The sequence below is a fragment of the Oncorhynchus keta genome, chromosome 13 (genome assembly GCF_023373465.1).
Source record: "Oncorhynchus keta strain PuntledgeMale-10-30-2019 chromosome 13, Oket_V2, whole genome shotgun sequence".
NCBI lineage: Eukaryota > Metazoa > Chordata > Actinopteri > Salmoniformes > Salmonidae > Oncorhynchus > Oncorhynchus keta.
Genome location: NC_068433.1, coordinates 2494097 through 2509096, shown reverse-complemented (window position 1 = coordinate 2509096; position 15000 = coordinate 2494097). Strand labels below are relative to the sequence as shown.

Here is a 15000-nt window from a genome sequence, read left to right as displayed (position 1 = left end):
AATTGTTTATTTTTTAAACTATGTTTAAATTGTTGAATAATAGTGAAGACATCAAAAGTATGAAATAGGTATTTCAGCTTATTGTAGACTGGCTTAAGAGGTTTTACGGCAGTCTACAAATCAAATGTTATTTGTCACGTGCGCCGAATTCAACTGGTGTAAACTTTACAGTGAAATGCTGAATTCAACTGGTGTAAACCTTACAGTGCAATGCTGAATTCAACTGGTGTAAACTTTACAGTGAAATGCTGAATTCAACTGGTGTAAACTTTACAGTGAAATGCTGAATTCAACTGGTGTAAACTTTACAGTGAAATGCTGAATTCAACTGGTGTAAACCTTACAGTGCAATGCTTACCAACGTCGTCCAGGTTAGGGGAGGGTTTGTCATTGGCCCAACGTCGTCCAGGTTAGGGGAGGGTTTGTCATTGGCCCAACGTCGTCCAGGTTAGGGGAGGGTTTGTCATTGGCCCAACGTCGTCCGGGTTAGGGGAGGGTTTGTCATTGGCCCAACGTCGTCCGGGTTAGGGGAGGGTTTGTCATTGGCCCAACGTCGTCCGGGTTAGGGGAGGGTTTGTCATTGGCCCAACGTCGTCCAGGTTAGGGGAGGGTTTGTCATTGGCCCAACGTCGTCCAGGTTAGGGGAGGGTTTGTCATTGGCCCAACGTCGTCCGGGTTAGGGGAGGGTTTGTCATTGGCCCAACGTCGTCCGGGTTAGGGGAGGGTTTGTCATTGTAAATAATAATTTGTTCTTAACTGACTTGTTAAATCAAGGTCACATAAAAAGTTATACTTACAAGCCACTCAATTCTATTTATTGAACTGCATTGTTGGTTAAGAAAATATTTACTAAATAAAGTTACAAAATATATATAATTAAATTAAAAAGTGTGGGGGGGTGGGTACAGTTTAAGTGTCTATAGAGGGAGAGGGGGGTCCATGTAAATAGTCCGGGTGGTCATTTGGGGGTAGAAACCGTTAAGGAGCCTCTTGGACCTAGACTTGGTGCTCCGGTACCGCTTGCCGTGTGGTAGCAGAGAGAACAGTCTGTGACTCGTGTGACTGGAGTCTTTCACAATATTTAGGGCCTTCCTCTGACACCGCCTGGTATAGAGGTCCTGGATGGCAGGAAGCTTGGCCCCAGTGATGTACTGGGCCGTACGTACCACCCTCTATAGGGCCTTCCTCTGACACCGCCTGGTATAGAGGTCCTGGATGGCAGGAAGCTTGGCCCCAGTGATGTACTGGGCCGTACGTACCACCCTCTATAGGGCCTTCCTCTGACACCGCTTGGTATAGAGGTCCTGGATGGCAGGAAGCTTGGCCCCAGTGATGTACTGGGCCGTACGTACCACCCTCTATAGGGCCTTCCTCTGACACCGCTTGGTATAGAGGTCCTGGATGGCAGGAAGCTTGGCCCCAGTGATGTACTGGGCCGTACGTACCACCCTCTACCCTCTGTAGAGCCTTGCGGTCAGACGCCGAGCAGTTTCTATACCAGGCGGTGACGCAACCGGTCAGGATGCTCTACACTATCAACTATGTGGGTTATTACGCTACCCTCGTCACACAGCCATGTTGTACTTCCTTTACATTAAAACACCTGTGCGAGTTCGTAGCCTTACCTTGCCGGTGAGGGCAGACCAGACTTTGAGAGTGTTGTCGTCAGAACCACTGACTATGAGGTCACCACAGAACTGAAGACACGTGATCACATGATCATCATGACCTTTTAACACCTGAGAGAGATGAGAGAGACGAAAGAGAGATGAGAGATGAAAGAGAGATGAGAGAGGTAGAATGAAGATGTTAATCCAGGTGAGATTATACACGCCTTTAATCCAGGTGAGATTATACACGCCTTTAATCCAGTTGAGATTATACACGCCTCTCTATATAATACCTTAGGTGAGGTGATATCCCCAGTCCTCTCTATATAATACCTTAGGTGAGGTGATATCTCCAGTCCTCTCTATATAATACCTTAGGTGAGGTGATATCCCCAGTCCTCTCTATATAATACCTTAGGTGAGGTGATATCCCCAGTCTCTCTATATAATACCTTAGGTGAGGTGATATATCTCCAGTCAGTCTCTCTATAATCTATATAATACCTTAGGTGAGGTGATATCCCCAGAGGTGATATCCCCAGTCTCTCTATATAATACCTTAGGTGAGGTGATATCCCCAGTCCTCTCTATATAATACCTTAGGTGAGGTGATATCTCCAGTCCTCTCTATATAATACCTTAGGTGAGGTGATATCCCCAGTCCTCTCTATATAATACCTTAGGTGAGGTGATATCCCCAGTCCTCTATATAATACCTTAGGTGAGGTGATATCCCCAGTCCTCTCTATATAATACCTTAGGTGAGGTGATATCCCCAGTCCTCTATAATACCTTATATAATCCCCAGTCCTCTCTATATAATACCTAGGTAGGTCCCCAGAGGTGATATATCCTCTATATAATACCTTAGGTGAGGTGATATCCTCTCTATATAATACCTTAGGTGAGGTGATATATCTATATAATACCAGTCAGTCCTCTCTATATAATACCTTAGGTGAGGTGATATCTCCAGTCCTCTCTATATAATACCTTAGGTGAGGTGATATCCCCAGTCCTCTCTATATAATACCTTAGGTGAGGTGATATCCCCAGTCCTCTCTATATAATACCTTAGGTGAGGTGATATCTCCAGTCCTCTCTATATAATACCTTAGGTGAGGTGATATCTCCAGTCCTCTCTATATAATACCTTAGGTGAGGTGATATCCCCAGTCCTCTCTATATAATACCTTAGGTGAGGTGATATCCCCAGTCCTCTCTATATAATACCTTAGGTGAGGTGATATCCCCAGTCCTCTCTATATAATACCTTAGGTGAGGTGATATCCCAGTCCTCTCTATATAATACCTTAGGTGAGGTGATATCCCCAGTCCTCTCTATATAATACCTTAGGTGAGGTGATATCCCCAGTCCTCTCTATATAATACCAGGTGATATCAGTCTCTCTATATAATACCTTAGGTGAGGTGATATCCCCAGTCCTCTCTATATAATACCTTAGGTGAGGTGATATCCCCAGTCCTCTCTATATAATACCTTAGGTGAGTGATATTTCAGATAATACCTTAGGTGAGGTGATATCCCCAGTCCTCTCTATATAATACCTTGGGTGAGGTGATATCTCAGTCCTCTCTATATAATACCTTAGGTGAGGTGATATCCCCAGTCCTCTCTATATAATACCTTAGGTGAGGTGATATCCCCAGTCCTCTCTATATAATACCTTAGGTGAGGTGATATCCCCAGTCCTCTCTATATAATACCTTAGGTGAGGTGATATCCCCAGTCCTCTCTATATAATACCTTAGGTGAGGTGATATCCCCAGTCCTCTATATAATCTATATAATACCTTAGGTGAGGTGATATCCCCAGTCCCTCTATATAATACCTTAGGTGAGGTGATATCCCCAGTCCTCTCTATATAATACCTTAGGTGGTGATATCTCCAGAGGTGATATCCCCAGTCCTCTCTATATAATACCTTAGGTGAGGTGATATCCCCAGTCCCTCTATATAATACCTTAGGTGAGGTGATATCCCCAGTCCTCTATATAATCTATATAATACCTTAGGTGAGGTGATATCCCCAGTCCTCTCTATATAATACCTTAGGTATATATCCCAGTCCTCCTATATAATACCTTAGGTGAGGTGATATCCCAGTCCTCTCTATATAATACCTTAGGTGAGGTGATATCCCAGTCCTCTCTATATAATACCTTAGGTGAGGTGATATCCCAGTCCTCTCTATATAATACATTATGATATACTATATAATACCTTAGGTGAGGTGATATCCCCAGTCCTCTCTATATAATACCTTAGGTGAGGTGATATCCCCAGTCCTCTCTATATAATACCTTAGGTGAGGTGATATCCCCAGTCCTCCAGTTGCTCTCTATCCTGTGTTGTTGTACGTAGGCACTCTTCCAGGGCGAGTGGAGGAACCCAGGTTTAAGAGTCTTTCTTCTCTTCACAACCAGGGGCTCTTCAATACCTGGTTAGACACGATTAAATAACATCAAACACAGGGTTAAATACCTAAACTGGGACATGCTTAACACCCCGGCCATCCTACAATCTAAACTTGATGCCCTCAATCTCAAACAAATTATCAATGAACCTACCAGGTACAACCCTAAAGCCGTAAACACGGGCACCCTCATAGATATCATCCTAACCAACTTCCCCTCTAAATACACCTCTGCTGTCTTCAACCAAGATCTCAGCGATCACTGCCTCATTGCCTGCATCCGTAATGGGTCACCGGTCAAACGACCTCCACTCATCACTGTCAAACGCTCCCTGAAACACTTCAGCGAACAGGCCTTTCTAATCGACCTGGCCGGGGTATCCTGGAAGGATATTGATCTCATCCCGTCAGGATGAGGATGCCTGGTTATTTTTTTAAATGCCTTCCTCACCATCTTAAATAAACATGCCCCATTCAAGAAATGTAGAACCAGGTTCTCCCCAGGCCTGACTGACCTTAACCAACACAAAAACATCCTGTGGCGTTCTGCATTAGCATCGAACAGCCCCCGTGATATGCAACTGTTCAGGGAAGCTAGAAACCAATATACACAGGCAGTTAGAAAAGCCAAGGCTAGCGTTTTCAAGCAGACATTTGCTTCCTGCAACACTAACTCAAAAAAGTTCTGGGACACTGTAAAGTCCATGGAGAATAAGAACACCTCCTCCCAGCTGCCCACTGCACTGAAGATAGGAAACACTGTCACCGCCGATAAATCGACCATAAGTGAGAATTTCAATAAGCATTTTTCTACGGCTGGCCATGCTTTCCACCTGGCTACTCCTACCCCGGGCAACAGCACTGCACCCCCAACAGCAACTCGCCCAAGCCTTCCCCACTTCTCCTTCTCCCAAATCCAGTCAGCTGATGTTCTGAAAGAGCTGCAAAATCTGGACCCCTACAAATCAGCGGGGCTAGACAATCTGGACCCTCTCTTTCTAAAATGATCTGCCGAAATTGTTACCACCCCTATTACTAGCCTGTTCAACCACCCTAGACTGATCAGCTATAACTACATCAGTGTGCTGATTGGGCAGGCTAACAGATCGGTATCTGAGGCACCCTAGACTGATCAGCTATAACTACATCAGCTGATTGGGCAGGCTAACAGATCGGTATCTGAGGCACCCTAGACTGATCAGCTATAACTACATCAGCTGATTGGGCAGGCTAACAGATCGGTATCTGAGGCACCCTAGACTGATCAGCTATAACTACATCAGCTGATTGGGCAGGCTAACAGATCGGTATCTGAGGCACCCTAGACTGATCAGCTATAACTACATCAGTGTGCTGATTGGGCAGGCTAACAGATCGGTATCTGAGGCACCCTAGACTGATCAGCTATAACTACATCAGAGGGCTGATTGGGCAGGCTAACAGATCGGTATCTGAGGCACCTAGACTGATCAGCTATAACTACATCAGCTGACTGGGCAGGCTAACAGATCGGTATCTGAGGCACCCTAGACTGATCAGCTATAACTACATCAGCTGATTGGGCAGGCTAACAGATCGGTATCTGAGGCACCCTAGACTGATCAGCTATAACTACATCAGCTGATTGGGCAGGCTAACAGATCGGTATCTGAGGCACCCTAGACTGATCAGCTATAACTACATCAGTGTGCTGATTGGGCAGGCTAACAGATCGGTATCTGAGGCACCCTAGACTGATCAGCTATAACTACATCAGCTGATTGGGCAGGCTAACAGATCGGTATCTGAGGCACCCTAGACTGATCAGCTATAACTACATCAGTGTGCTGATTGGGCAGGCTAACAGATCGGTATCTGAGGCACCCTAGACTGATCAGCTATAACTACATCAGCTGATTGGGCAGGCTAACCGGTATCTGAGGCACCCTAGACTGATCAGCTATAACTACATCAGCTGATTGGGCAGGCTAACAGATCGGTATCTGAGGCACCCTAGACTGATCAGCTATAACAACATCAGCTGATTGGGCAGGCTAACAGATCGGTATCTGAGGCACCTAGACTGATCAGCTATAACAACATCAGCTGATTGGGCAGGCTAACAGATCGGTATCTGAGGCACCCTAGACTGATCAGCTATAACTACATCAGCTGATTGGGCAGGCTAACAGATCGGTATCTGAGGCACCCTAGACTGATCAGCTATAACTACATCAGCTGACTGGGCAGGCTGATTGGGCACCCTAGACTGGCTATAACTACTCAGCTGATTGGGCAGGCTAACAGATCGGTATCTGAGGCACCCGAGACTGATCAGCTATAACTACATCAGCTGATTGGGCAGGCTAACAGATCGGTATCTGAGGCACCCTAGACTGATCAGCTATAACTACATCAGCTGATTGGGCAGGCTAACAGATCGGTATCTGAGGCACCCTAGACTGATCAGCTATAACTACATCAGCTGATTGGGCAGGCTAACAGATCGGTATCTGAGGCACCCTAGACTGATCAGCTATAACTACATCAGTGTGCTGATTGGGCAGGCTAACAGATCGGTATCTGAGGCACCCTAGACTGATCAGCTATAACTACATCAGCTGATTGGGCAGGCTAACAGATCGGTATCTGAGGCACCCTAGACTGATCAGCTATAACTACATCAGCTGATTGGGCAGGCTAACAGATCGGTATCTGAGGCACCTAGACTGATCAGCTATAACAACATCAGCTGATTGGGCAGGCTAACAGATGATCAGGCACCTAGACTGATCAGCTACATCAGCTGATTGGGCAGGCTAACAGATCGGTATCTGAGGCACCCTAGACTGATCAGCTATAACTACATCAGCTGATTGGGCAGGCTAACAGCTAGGCACCTAGACTGATCAGCTATAACTACATCAGCTGACTGGGCAGGCTAACAGATCGGTATCTGAGGCACCCTAGACTGATCAGCTATAACTACATCAGCTGATTGGGCAGGCTAACAGATCGGTATCTGAGGCACCTAGACTGATCAGCTATAACTACATCAGCTGATTGGGCAGGCTAACAGATCGGTATCTGAGGCACCTAGACTGATCAGCTATAACTACATCAGCTGATTGGGCAGGCTAACAGATCGGTATCTGAGGCACCCTAGACTGATCAGCTATAACTACATCAGCTGATTGGGCAGGCTAACAGATCGGTATCTGAGGCACCCTAGACTGATCAGCTATAACTACATCAGTGTGCTGATTGGGCAGGCTAACAGATCGGTATCTGAGGCACCCTAGACTGATCAGCTATAACTACATCAGCTGATTGGGCAGGCTAACAGATCGGTATCTGAGGCACCCTAGACTGATCAGCTATAACTACATCAGCTGATTGGGCAGGCTAACAGATCGGTATCTGAGGCACCCTAGACTGATCAGCTATAACTACATCAGTGTGCTGATTGGGCAGGTTATCCTCAGCCAGTATCCTCCAATAGGAACAGGTCTGAGCAGCATGCATCATGGGCAGGCTAACACATCGGTATCTGAGGCACCCTAGACTGATCAGCTATAACTACATCAGCTGATTGGGCAGGCTAACAGATCGGTATCTGAGGCACCCTAGACTGATCAGCTATAACTACATCAGCTGATTGGGCAGGCTAACAGATCGGTATCTGAGGCACCCTAGACTGATCAGCTATAACTACATCAGTGTGCTGATTGGGCAGGTTATCCTCAGCCAGTATCCTCCAATAGGAACAGGTCTGAGCAGCATGCATCATGGGCAGGCTAACAGATCGGTATCTGAGGCACCCTAGACTGATCAGCTATAACTACATCAGCTGATTGGGCAGGCTAACAGATCGGTATCTCAATGCATGTACACTCTCCTATTGAATATGCATTCACCTGTATTGTCGCCTAGGCTACATCTTAAAATGGACCCAGTTTATCAAGAGAGATTTACCGTTCTAATACAACGATTACCATTATATTACCAAAATGTTGCTTTTGTTCAAATCAATGCATTCTGTGTGTGTGTGTGTGTGTGTGTGTGTGTGTATGTGTGTGTGTGTGTGTGTGTGTGTGTGTGTGTGTGTGTGGTACGTACCCTCCTCTCTACACTTCTCCCTCCACAGCAGGTTATCCTCAGCCAGTATCCTCCAATAGGAACAGGTCTGAGCAGCATGCATCAGATCTCTGGGCTCCAGGAACGTCAAGACATAGAGGGCCAACTGCAGGAGACACACAGTCATATCAACGTCAAGACACACAGGGCCAACTACAGGAGACACACAGGGCCAACTACAGGAGACACACAGTCATATCAACATCATGACACACAGAGCCAACTACAGGAGACACACAGTCATATCAACATCATGACACACAGAGCCAACTACAGGAGACACACAGGGCCAACTACAGGAGACACACAGGGCCAACTATTATATTATCATATCAACATCATGACACACAGAGCCAACTACAGGAGACACACAGTCATATCAACATCATGACACACAGTCATATCAACATCATGACACACAGGGCCAACTACAGGAGACACACAGGGCCAACTACAGGAGACACACAGTCATATCAACGTCAGGACACACAGGGCCAACTACAGGAGACACACAGGGCCAACTACAGGAGACACACAGGGCCAACTACAGGAGACACACAGGGCCAACTACAGGAGACACACAGTCATATCAACGTCAGGACACACAGGGCCAACTACAGGAGACACACAGTCATATCAACATCATGACACACAGTCATATCAACATCATGACACACAGTCATATCAACATCATGACACACAGTCATATCAACATCATGACACACAGAGCCAACTACAGGAGACACACAGGGCCAACTACAGGAGACACACAGGGCCAACTACAGGAGACACACAGGGCCAACTACAGGAGACACACAGGGCCAACTACAGGAGACACACAGGGCCAACTACAGGAGACACACAGGGCCAACTACAGGAGACACACAGAGCCAACTACAGGAGACACACAGGGCCAACTACAGGAGACACACAGGGCCAACTACAGGAGACACACAGGGCTAACTACAGGAGACACACAGGGCCAACTACAGGAGACACACAGGGCTAACTACAGGTGACACACAGGGCCAACTACAGGAGACACACAGGGCCAACTACAGGAGACACACAGGGCCAACTACAGGAGACACACAGGGCCAACTACAGGAGACACACAGTCATATCAACATCATGACACACAGGGCCAACTACAGGAGACACACAGGGCCAACTACAGGAGACACACAGGGCCAACTACAGGAGACACACAGGGCCAACTACAGGAGACACACAGTCATAACACTGACCTATCACCATTTAACAACACTACTGTTCAAAAGTTTGGGGTCACTTAGAAATGTCCAATTAATGTGTCCATTAAAATAACATCAAATTGATCAGAAATACAGTGTAGACATTGTTAATGTGTGTGTGTGAGAGCGCGCGTGCTTGCGTCCTGTTTGTGAGCATGCGTGCGTCCGTGTGCCTCCGTCCTCTGTGTGTGTGTGTGTGTGTGTGTGTGTGTGTGTGTGTGTGTGTGTGTGTGTGTGTGTGTGTCCTCTCACCTCTTTGGGCAGCAGGGAGATGAAGTCTCGTTGGAACTGAGGCTCAATAACCTGCATCATGTGCTTCACCTGATTGGACTCACAGGTGTCAATCAACTCATCCAGAGCCAATAGACGCTCAGGACCACTCCACGCCTAAAGGAAGGGGGTGGGAGGAAGGTAGAGGGAGCGAGGGAGAGGAGAGAAAGGGTAGAAAACAGAGGGAGGGAAAGAGAGGACACAGAGAGAGAGAGGGAGCAGAGAGAGAAGGAGTCGAGAGAGAGGGAGGATAGAGAGGGGGAGCAGTGAGAGGGGAGAGAGGGAGCAGAGAGAGAAGGAGTCGAGAGAGAGGGAGGATAGAGAGGGGGAGCAGTGAGAGGGGAGAGAGGGAGCAGAGAGAGAAGGAGTCGAGAGAGAGGGAGGATAGAGAGGGGGAGCAGGGAGAGGGGAGAGAGGGAGCAGAGAGGAGTCGAGAGAGAGGGAGGATAGAGAGGGGGAGCAGTGAGAGGGGAGAGAGGGAGCAGAGAGAGGAGTCGAGAGAGAGGGAGGATAGAGAGGGGGAGCAGTGAGAGGGGAGAGAGGGAGCAGAGAGAGGAGTCGAGAGAGAGGGAGGATAGAGAGGGGGAGCAGTGAGAGGGGAGAGAGGGAGCAGAGAGAGGAGTCGAGAGAGAGGGAGGATAGAGGGGGAGCAGTGAGAGGGGAGAGAGGGAGCAGAGAGAGGAGTCGAGAGAGAGGGAGGATAGAGAGGGGGAGCAGTGAGAGGGGAGAGAGGGAGCAGAGAGAGGAGTCGAGAGAGAGGGAGGATAGAGAGGGGGAGCAGTGAGAGGGGAGAGAGGGAGCAGAGAGAGGAGAGAGAGAGGGAGGATAGAGAGGGGGAGCAGTGAGAGGGGAGAGAGGGAGCAGAGAGAGAAGGAGTCGAGAGAGAGGGAGGATAGAGAGGGGGAGCAGTGAGAGGGGAGAGAGGGAGCAGAGAGAGAAGGAGTCGAGAGAGAGGGAGGATAGAGAGGGGAGCAGTGAGGGGAGAGAGGGAGCAGAGAGAGGAGAGAGAGAGAGGGAGCAGAGAGGGGGGGAGCAGTGAGAGGGGAGAGAGGGAGCAGAGACCAATACATAAATATTTTATTCAAAACCAGGAGGTTTACACACACAAACAAATAGTTATTAATAAATTAAAGATCGTCTTGATCACGTCTCTATGGAGGAGACCTGCCAGCTGTCTGTACCAGGTAACACCTGGATCACGTCTCTATGGAGGAGACCTGCCAGCTGTCTGTACCAGGTAACACCTGGATCACGTCTCTATGGAGGAGACCTGCCAGCTGTCTGTACCAGGTAACACCTGGATCACGTCTCTATGGAGGAGACCTGCCAGCTGTCTGTACCAGGTAACACCTGGATCACGTCTCTATGGAGGAGACCTGCCAGCTGTCTGTACCTGGTAACACCTGGATCACGTCTCTATGGAGGAGACCTGCCAGCTGTCTGTACCAGGTAACACCTGGATCACGTCTCTATGGAGGAGACCTGCCAGCTGTCTGTACCAGGTAACACCTGGATCACGTCTCTATGGAGGAGACCTGCCAGCTGTCTGTACCAGGTAACACCTGGATCACGTCTCTATGGAGGAGACCTGCCAGCTGTCTGTACCAGGTAACACCTGGATCACGTCTCTATGGAGGAGACCTGCCAGCTGTCTGTACCAGGTAACACCTGGATCATGTCTCTATGGAGGAGACCTGCCAGCTGTCTGTACCAGGTAACACCTGGATCACGTCTCTATGGAGGAGACCTGCCAGCTGTCTGTACCAGGTAACACCTGGATCACGTCTCTATGGAGGAGACCTGCCAGCTGTCTGTACCAGGTAACACCTGGATCACGTCTCTATGGAGGAGACCTGCCAGCTGTCTGTACCAGGTAACACCTGGATCATGTCTCTATGGAGGAGACCTGCCAGCTGTCTGTACCAGGTAACACCTGGATCACGTCTCTATGGAGGAGACCTGCCAGCTGTCTGTACCAGGTAACACCTGGATCATGTCTCTATGGAGGAGACCTGCCAGCTGTCTGTACCTGGTAACATCACTCTATCCCATTATACTACTCAGAATGCCTCTCTGTGTGTGTAAAGCGCTCTCGGCTCCCAGGACTTCCTGGCTGTAGTTCGGGAGACACACCAAGCAGTCTGTTTACGAGAGAGAGGGGGGCTGGGAGAGAGAGAGAGAGGGGCTGGGAGAGAGAGAGAGAGGGCTGGGAGAGAGAGAGAGAGAGAGTGGATGGAGGAGAGAGAGACAGAGAATGGAGAGATGGATGAGAGAGAGAGAGAGAGATGGAAGAGAGAGAGAGAGAGAGAGAGAGAGAGAGATGGAATGTGATGTGAGAGAGATGGAATGTGAGAGAGATGGAATGTGAGAGAGAGAGAGAGAGAGAGAGAGAGAGGGGCTGGGGAGAGAGAGAGAGGGCTGGGGAGAGAGAGAGAGGGGCTGGAGAGAGAGAGATGGGCTGGGAGAGAGAGAGGGGCTGTGGGAGAGAGGGAGAGGGGCTGGGAGAGAGAGAGAGGGGCTGGGAGAGAGAGAGAGGGGCTGGGAGAGAGAGAGAGGCTGGGAGAGAGAGAGAGGGGCTGGGAGAGAGAGAGGGGCTGTGGGAGAGAGGGGAGGGGCTGTGGGGGAGGGGAGGGGCTGTGGGAGAGAGGGGAGGGGCTGGGAGAGAGAGAGGGGGCTGGGATAGAGAGAGAGAGAGGGGCTGGGGAGAGAGTGGAGGGGCTGTGGGAGAGAGGGGAGGGGCTGTGGGAGAGAGGGGAGGGGCTGTGGGAGAGAGGGGAGGGGCTGTGGGAGAGAGGGGAGGGGCTGTGTTTTAGGTGTCTCTCTCACCTGGAAGGTGTGCAGCCAGTCCTGCAGGCCGGAGGGGGGCGGACCTGAAGTCACACGTCTCCGCTGAGCTGAATGCCCATTGGCTGCTCGCAGGTCCCCAAAGGTAGTGGGCGTGGTCTGGAATGGAACGAAACTGGAGGGACTAGACAGACGGAGAGAGAGAAAAGGAGAAAGGAAAGAGAGAGGGAAAAGTATTAGTAATTAGCCAGAGTTAAGCTCAGTGTTACCCCACAGTAGAGAGTGCGTGTTTTACCTGTGTGTGTGTGTGTGTGTGTGTGTGTGTGTGTGTGTGTGTGTGTCTGTATTGCCTAGGTGTGTGTTACCTGAGAGTGTGTGTGTGTTACCTAGGTGTGTGTTACCTGAGAGTGTGTGTGTGTTACCTAGGTGTGTGTTACCTGAGAGCCTGTGTGTCTGTGTTGCCTAGGAGTGTGTTACCTGAGAGTGTGTGTGTGTGTGTGTGTCTGTATTACCTGAGAGTGTGTGTGTATTACCTAGGTGTGTGTTACCTGAGAGTGTGTGTGTATTACCTAGGTGTGTGTTACCTGAGAGTGTGTGTGTATTACCTAGGTGTGTGTTACCTGAGAGTGTGTGTGTATTACCTAGGTGTGTGTTACCTGAGAGTGTGTGTGTGTGTGTGTGTGTGTCTGTATTACCTGAGAGTGTGTGTGTGTGTGTCTGTATTACCTGAGTCTGTGTGTGTGTGTGTGTGTGTGTGTGTGTGTGTGTGTGTGTGTGTGTGTGTGTGTGTGTGTGTGTGTGTGTGTGTGTGTGTGTGTGTGTGTGTGTCTGTATTACCTGAGTCTGTGTGTGTGTGTGTGTCTGTATTACCTGAGTCTGTGTGTGTGTGTCTGTATTACCTGAGTCTGTGTGTGTGTGTGTGTCTGTATTACCTGTGTCTGTGTGTGTGTGTGTGTGTGTGTGTGTGTGTGTGTGTGTGTGTGTGTGTGTGTGTGTGTGTGTGTGTGTGTGTGTGTGTGTGTGTGTGTGTGTGTGTGTGTGTCTGTATTACCTGAGAGTGAGTGTGTGTGTGTGTGTGTGTGTGTGTGTGTGTGTGTGTGTGTGTGTGTGTGTGTCTGTATTACCTGAGTCTGTGTGTGTGTGTGTGTGTGTGTGTGTGTGTGTGTGTGTCTGTATTGCCTAGGTGTGTGTTACCTGAGAGTGTGTGTGTTACCTAGGTGTGTGTTACCTGAGAGTGTGTGTGTGTTACCTAGGTGTGTGTTACCTGAGAGCCTGTGTGTCTGTGTTGCCTAGGTGTGTGTTACCTGAGAGTGTGTGTGTGTTACCTAGGTGTGTGTTACCTGAGAGTGTGTGTGTTACCTAGGTGTGTGTTACCTGAGAGCCTGTGTGTCTGTGTTGCCTAGGTGTGTGTTACCTGAGAGTGTGTGTGTATTACCTAGGTGTGTGTTACCTGAGAGTGTGTGTGTATTACCTAGGTGTGTGCTACCTGAGAGTGTGTGTGTGTCTGTATTACCTAGGTGTGTGTTACCTGAGAGTGTGTGTGTGTGTGTGTGTGTGTCTGTATTACCTGAGAGTGTGTGTGTGTGAGTCTGTATTACCTGAGTCTGTGTGTGTGTGTGTGTGTGTGTGTGTGTGTGTGTGTGTGTGTGTGTGTGTGTGTGTGTGTGTGTGTGTGTCTGTATTACCTGAGTCTGTGTGTGTGTGTGTGTGTCTGTATTACCTGAGTCTGTGTGTGTGTCTGTATTACCTGAGTCTGTGTGTGTGTGTGTGTGTGTGTGTCTGTATTACCTGTGAGTGTGTGTGTGTGTGTGTGTGTGTGTGTGTGTGTGTGTGTGTGTGTGTGTGTGTGTGTGTGTGTGTGTGTCTGTATTACCTGAGTCTGTGTGTGTGTGTGTGTGTGTGTGTGTGTGTGTGTGTGTGTGTGTGTGTGTGTGTGTGTGTGTGTGTGTGTGTATTACATGAGAGTGTGTGTGTGTCTGTATTACATGAGAGTGTGTGTGTGTCTGTATTACCTGAGTGTGTGTGTGTGTCTGTATTACCTGAGTGTGTGTGTGTGTCTGTATTACCTGAGTGTGTGTGTGTCTGTATTACCTAGGTGTGTATTACCCGATAGTGTGTGTGTGTGTGTGTGTGTGTCTGTATTACCTGAGAGTGTGTGTGTGTCTGTATTACCTGAGAGTGTGTGTGTGTCTGTATCACCTTGGTGTGTATTACCTGAGTGTGTGTGTGTCTGTATTACCTGAGTGTGTGTGTGTGTGTCTGTATTACCTGAGAGTGTGTGTGTGTGTCTGTATTACCTGAGAGTGTGTGTGTCTGTATTATCTGAGAGTGTGTGTGTGTGTGTGTGTGTGTGTGTGTGTGTGTGTGTGTGTGTGTGTGTGTGTGTGTGTGTGTGTGTGTCTGTATTACCTGAGAGTGTGTGTGTGTCTGTATTACCTGAGTGTGTGTGTGTGTCTGTATTACCTGAGAGTGTGTGCGTGTCTGTATTACCTGAGAGTGTGTGTGTGTCTGTATTACCTAGGTGTGTA

At 48.7% G+C, this 15000-nt stretch overlaps 3 long non-coding RNA genes and 1 pseudogene across 12 annotated transcripts in view; 1 reads left to right on the top strand and 3 right to left on the bottom strand.

Annotated features, from left to right (window-relative positions):
* Nucleotides 1–15000, bottom strand: part of LOC127906602 (F-box/WD repeat-containing protein 7-like) — a 90112-nt pseudogene that overhangs the window by 43165 nt on the left and 31947 nt on the right.
* LOC127906608 (uncharacterized) lies at nucleotides 1916–3928 on the top strand. Of its 8 annotated transcripts, none has more exons than XR_008062039.1 (3): nucleotides 1916–1993; nucleotides 2574–2733; nucleotides 2814–2875. It is a non-coding gene; the product is annotated as an uncharacterized LOC127906608 (long non-coding RNA). The 8 variants fall into 8 exon arrangements; XR_008062034.1 differs by lacking the exons at nucleotides 1916–1993; nucleotides 2814–2875 and adding exons at nucleotides 2181–2258; nucleotides 3867–3928; XR_008062035.1 differs by lacking the exons at nucleotides 1916–1993; nucleotides 2814–2875 and adding exons at nucleotides 2181–2258; nucleotides 3309–3370.
* LOC127906603 (uncharacterized) lies at nucleotides 10673–11886 on the bottom strand. 2 transcript variants are annotated; one of them, XR_008062015.1, is made up of 4 exons: nucleotides 11622–11886; nucleotides 11410–11568; nucleotides 11135–11356; nucleotides 10673–11081 (listed from the first exon to the last, which is right to left on the bottom strand). It is a non-coding gene; the product is annotated as an uncharacterized LOC127906603 (long non-coding RNA). The 2 variants fall into 2 exon arrangements; XR_008062017.1 differs by lacking the exon at nucleotides 11135–11356 and having other exon boundaries at nucleotides 11400–11568.
* Nucleotides 14441–15000, bottom strand: part of LOC127906605 (uncharacterized) — a 2752-nt gene continuing 2192 nt past the window's right edge. Inside the window, exons 5-6 of one of the 2 annotated variants that reach the window (XR_008062023.1) lie at nucleotides 14936–15000; nucleotides 14441–14740 (exon numbers count right to left, since the gene is read on the bottom strand). The exon at nucleotides 14936–15000 is cut by the window's right edge and continues 102 nt beyond it. This is a non-coding gene — a long non-coding RNA (uncharacterized LOC127906605). Of the gene's footprint in view, nucleotides 14741–14918 lie in introns of those variants that run through there. The other variant, XR_008062022.1, reaches the window with a different exon arrangement.